Consider the following 6413-nt stretch of genomic DNA (forward strand, 5'->3'; position numbering starts at 1 on the left):
ATGTTGTTTTGAGATATGGTAGAGATTTCGTAGAATGAGTCAGATGTTATTTAGATGTTGTTGAATTGCAGCTTCCATTATTATGTTGAACTCAGAATTGACCATGTTTCCGTATCAAATTATATTTCCGCATTCTTATTTTATTATATGAATGTTGTGCATGATTACCAGATAGAGAAGGGCGTTTCGAGCCTTCATGGTTCGAGATGCTCGTTATGGCCAGGGCCCCGACTCGGGTCGTGACAAAAGTAATTATCACCTACACTCAATTATTAAGACTTGTGTCACTTACACCTCATTTTCAAACTTTTTTGTCAGCTAAAACTCAAAGTCCAACGTTATTGGGAGTGAAATGTGGATATATATACCTAAAAGCATTAAAAACATCTCCACACATACTATTATCCGTACAAAATTATTCCGAAACACTTTTTAAAAATTATATAGATAATGATGATTGTTACCTATTAATATGGATCAATGAAAGTCTTTCAGATTCCCACAGTTTTCTGTCTCTTCTTGTCAGTTGTTATAATTTGACTTAAAAAAATTGAGATTATTGGAAATGTACAAAAAAAAATTTGAAGTTATCATTCAAGTCAAATTTATAATACAAAAATTTGAATACAACAGTATCAATAATTATTCTATATTGAAAATTATATGGAAAGATTTTATTTATTTCAGAAGGAAATTAGAAATTACATAAGAAAATATAAGAAAATTGACAAATTATGAAACAAAATTTATAAGAGATAAAGAAATATTCCTATAAATTAACTATTTTAATTTATATTTTCAAAGATGAATCAATATAAATGTATATATATTTATATTGCTTACAAATTATTTTGTCTTACAAAACACCTAAAATAGGTCAATCAAAACAGAAGAAGAATAGACCAATGAAGTATAAATTAATGCCATTAAATGATACTCTTCTAGAAGAAGAAAATGTACAATTGGCAATATAACATATATAAAATGCAAAAAAATAAATAAAAAAGATCTTTGAATTTTATAAACGAATCAACAAACAAAAGAGAGAAGAATATATAGTATATGGGTTCTGAGATGATTTCGTGTATACTATGAAATTACAATTTTTTTAGTACAATTATATGCTCCTATCTAGATATAATCTCAATCTCTTTTTATAAAACTTACTTATTTGCTTGTTTGCATGAAACTAAGAACTTATTTTTTCAAATCTCTCTTAACATTGGCTATGAAACCTTTCTTGGTCATTTCCATCACATACTTTTCTGCCAAAATAAATGAGCGATTTTCTAAGCACCCTTCAAGGACTAACTCTTAACAGTGGAACCAAACGTGCAAGTTCTCATTTGTTAAAAACTCAATTACTTCAATTGCTCTCCATATCTCTTTGTTAGCCAATATTTCCGCCAAAGCTTACTTCTTCATGTTGTTATTTATGAAAACTAATTGTGATGATGCTACCGGAGATAAAGACACATTTCAAAGAAAAGATACATCATCATCCCATCATCCAATGCAACTCACTCTTATAAACACAGAGCAGATGTATGAAGTAAAATAGACGTAACAAAATCGTATTAGTTTTTTGGAGAAGTAAAATTTGAGGGGAAATGTTTGAACAGAGAAAGTATTTATTGGGAATAAAAATATTTTTTGCTGATGGAAAGAGAATGTGAATAAAAGATAAAATAAAAAGGTAAAGAAAAAATTAAAGATAGGTGTAAGTAGTTTTAAAACTGACAACTTTAACTGCAACTAATTTTTTAATTTGTTGTTTTACATTTTTTTCAGGTTGTCCTTTTTTATAAGAATTTTATGGTTCGTCCTCAATTCCATGTTTTAATTTTTTTTGGTTTTTATGAAATTTTTATTTTATATTGAAATACGTTATTCTAAGTAATATTTGACTTTTTAGGTTAAGAATTTACTATTAAAAATATGATAACCTCCCATAAAAAAAATCCTAAATGTTCTTTTCAACTAAACGTTTTTGTTAAATTTAGTTTAATCAAACATTGTGCTTTTTTTTCTTGGTTATAAAGAAGGAGTATTTATAGGAGGTTAGTTGAAATATTTAGTATACAAAATGTAATAAATTTCCCAAAAAAACTTTCTTGCAATATATAAAATATTTTAAAAAATAAATAGCTATCAAAATTTCAATTTTGAAAAAAATAGCATTTATTTAAATCTTTCATTTTCTAATACAGATTTTTGTAATGGCTATAGTGTAAAAAGTTGTATAAGTTTCAAAATTAAAAAATAGATGAAAATTAGCATTACATTATAAACTCAAACTCATCTATATAATTTTTAACAATAACAACAAACCCAGTGTATTTTTACATAGTGGAGTCTTAGGAGGGTAAGATGTACGCAGTTCATACCATTATCTTCGGAGAAGTAGAAACACTGTTTTTGATAGAACTCCGGCTAAAGAGAAAGAATAATAAACAAATCTATAATAAAGCATGGGACAAGATGATATAACATAGATACAACACCTACAAGGAATAGTAAACAGATAATAGTAAACAAATTTGTAATAAAGTATGAAACAAGATGGCATAACAAAAATAATACAACCAGCAAGTAATACTCTATACTAACGACCCAAACTGGCTCTAGCCTTCTATCCTAATTCGTGTCCTCCAGATTTTCCTATCTAGAATAATGTCCTCAGTAAGCTGTAACTTCTCTATGTCCTGCGTAATCACCTCTCTCCAGTATTTCTTCAACCTACTCCTACCCCGCCTGATACCATCAAAAGCAAGCCTCACACCTACGAACCAAAGCATCCGTGCCCCTCCTCATCACGTGTCCGAACCATCTCAATCGAACTTCCCGCATTTTGTCCTCCACCGAAGACACTCCAATCTTCTCCCGGATAGTTTCATTCCAAAATCTATCACCCCTAATAAGCCCACACATCCAACACAACATCTGCATTTCCTACACCCTCAATTTTTCAATGTGAGAGTTCTTGAATGGCCCACACTTCGTTACATACAACATGGAAGGACGGACTGCCACCCTGTAGAATTTGTCTTTAAGCTTAGGTGGAACCTTCTTATCACACAAAACCCCCGAGGTCAGCTTCCACTTCATCCATCCAGCCCCAGTACGGTGGAAGATATCCTCGTCAATCTCACCATTGCCCTGAATCATGGATTCGAGATTCTTGAAACTATCCCTCTTACACATAACCTGGGAAACCATCCTTACTACCCCCTCGTTCTCCTGCCTCAAGTCATTAAACTTGCATTCTAAATATTCTGTCTTACTCCTACTCAACCTGAACCCCTTGGACTCAAGGGTCTGTCTCTACACTCTTGAGTCAACATTAAATTATCTGTAATAATTTGAATTTATTTAAAATAAGTTAATAGCAAATTCCAACTAATAGTAACTAATAACTACTCCAACTATTATTTTGTCCTAAGCTTCCAAGTGGCTTATTTTTGGGTGTGCCACATGGCTTAATGTGGAGTCTTTGTCCTCTCTTTTTAATAATATCTCTCTCTCTATATATATATAGATATATTACATTCTTATTTTCAACAATGTGAGACACACACCATGAGAATGTCAAGAAAAGTTTAATTCTTGATGGACCCACACAAGAAAAACACACATTTTTTACCACACTGTAGTATATGCCGGAACGAAGGTAGAAGGTTGTCTACGGGTTCAACTGAACTGAGTATCTTTAATCCAAATTCAACATGTACATATTTAAATTTAGATGTAGGTTATCAACACCGGCTGCTATTTTAGAATTTAATTCATAAAATTCAAATTCTGACTCTTCGCTTCTAACAAGGTTCAGTGTTACTCTTTTTTTTTACAACTTTACTTGCTTTCCGATGAATTTCTGTAAAACATATTAGCAACACAATCAACGTTCGCAAGAGTACTTAATTGATTTGGTTTGTTTCAAATGGTCAAGTCCTTGGACCCCACATAATCTGGAAAATAAATTAATTGCGGAACAATATTTATTGAGATAATAGAATAAAAGAAGAAAGTTGATCATAATAAAGGATTTAAAAGAAAAGTATCCTAAAAAAGATAATTCTTAAAAATTATCACTATATAAAGTCTCAATACCACTGGTTACTATCGGGTCCAGCCCCATAATTCAAGTTGCACGAAATTCAAGTCCATATTTGATGCATTCCCATTGTGAAGCTTACATTTATTAGCTAAGAAAAAGTCAAGAAAGGTTTGATCTTCAATAGATCTTTGATGTCACTCATAAAATCGACATGGGCAATTTTTTTCCTATAAAAGGAGCTCGTCAGCCCACTGGTTTTAACACACAAACAAGAAAGAGTGAAAGAAAAATAGAGGGAGGCATCACACAGAGTTTAATCTGTGCGAAAAAATAGAGAGTGCGAGAGATATTGTAGGGAGGTGAAAATATCAAAAGAGAGATATTTATTTTAAGTCAGTAGTAAACACTTTGAGTATTGTACTTGTGACTGTGCTGTAAAACTCCTTACTATAGTGATATCAGTTGCTCCTCTTGGCCTGTGATTTTCCCTTATTCAATTTCCATATAAAAATCTTGGTATCATTATCGCTCTTATTGTTCTTGTTGATTAGTCGTATTATTATTGTCATATCTATTGTTTTTATTACCATAATATTTGTACTGACCCTTCAAGTCATTAGCCATGTTCGTGCTTATTTTCCCCGATAGAGCTCCCCATAGTTGTTTCAAGTTATTAGTGACTTGCTGGATTCGATAGTTCGGTTACCTTACGGTTCATTTGGTTTTTAGAAACACTTTTCCATTTTGAAGTCTTCGTCGATCCTAATTGTCCGCCGAGCAAAAAATTCAGTAAAATAATTTAGGATGCAAATTTGACTGCGTCAGCAGCCATGTAATATCAATTTTAGGATAGATAGACCCTTGGTTCGGATCCCACAACACCCAAGCTCATTTCGACCAATTAGTTGAAAAGTCAATAATCGAAATATATGAGTGTGGGACCCACAAGTGGCCTTAATGACCTTTTATGGAAAATCCAAATTCATCAATGCAACCAGAATGTCGAATTTAGTGGGGTTACATAGTTCATTTGCAAAAAAAAAAAAAGAGTCCAAATGAGTTCGGAAGGTCAAAAATAAGTTTTGACCTTGCAGGCCCATTTAAACTCATATAAAAAGGCCCTTTGGCCGATTTTTGAGACATTCTTCAGCATTTTGAAAACCCTAGAAGCCATAAATATTTGTTTTCAAAAAATGAGTCTTGTGGGTTGATTAGAAGCTTAGCAACTTGTGTAATCCATCTTTTTTTGCTACAAATCTAATGTAAGAATTCCTCTAATTTGATATCGATTTTATGGTTTCTTGACTCAAAACCCCTAAATCATTGGGGATCAATTGTACCCCCAGAACTGAGTTATTGACTCGAATTACTTGAGTGTTTTAACTTCCTAAAGATAATTAGGCTATCGGTTGGTCTTGGAAACTCCTTTCCAAGGGTGAAACCCAATTGCGGGTTTTGGTATCTATTTGAAACCCATGGCACAATGGTGCTATAATGAGTATTGTCATTCTTGTTGTAATACTTAGATTGTATTGTTGATAGCATTTCTTGTGGAAGGGGAAGCTTCTCAAAAAGGAGATGAAAAACTCATTGGTTCGTGAGTTGCTTGGATTCAAGGTAGGTTAGGTAGAGCTTGTTTGTAATATAATCATTTATATCTTGTGATATTGGATGGGGAATTTACATGATAGTTGATTAAATGGTGAACTTGGGATTCATTAATTGCTATAAGCCATGGATTTGTAAAGTGTGATATTTGACTCTTAGTCTAGGACCTTGGTTAGCCTAATTGTGGTCTCATGACAAATGTGAGAACACTATAGTTGTTCTAAGTAGACATGAATGGCATACTTCTTTATCATTTGGAGTGTATTGACGTATATAATGCCTAGATAGAAGATGAACTTGGTGTTGGGTTGACTTAGAAAGGATTCTTGAAGAGACTTTCCCTGTAAACCTAGAAAGGATTGGTACACCATTATGATGAGGTAGGGATGACTTAGCAAAATGTCGAGTAGAAACTAGATATGTATTAGTAAGCTTAGAATTCTCGATATTCAGAAGTGGGATCTGACCCACCTTAAGCTTGAACTAAGTAAATGCTTAGGGACCTAGATACATGGTAATTGTCCAAGCTATATACATATGTGTAGGATTTGTGATGGTTGCACTCGATTATCAGATTATCTTATGATCATAACTTGAATACCTTTGTTAAGTGATTGCTATGCACGTTTGGTAAATACCCATGTTGTTGTTGATGCTCATATTACATGTGAAGCTTATTAGTAAGGTAAAATGACAAGTGTTATCCCACATCCCTACTTCTTTAAATATTGTGAGCTTTTGTGTATGC

This window comes from Capsicum annuum, chromosome 4, assembly GCF_002878395.1.
Source record: "Capsicum annuum cultivar UCD-10X-F1 chromosome 4, UCD10Xv1.1, whole genome shotgun sequence".
Classification (NCBI taxonomy): domain Eukaryota; kingdom Viridiplantae; phylum Streptophyta; class Magnoliopsida; order Solanales; family Solanaceae; genus Capsicum; species Capsicum annuum.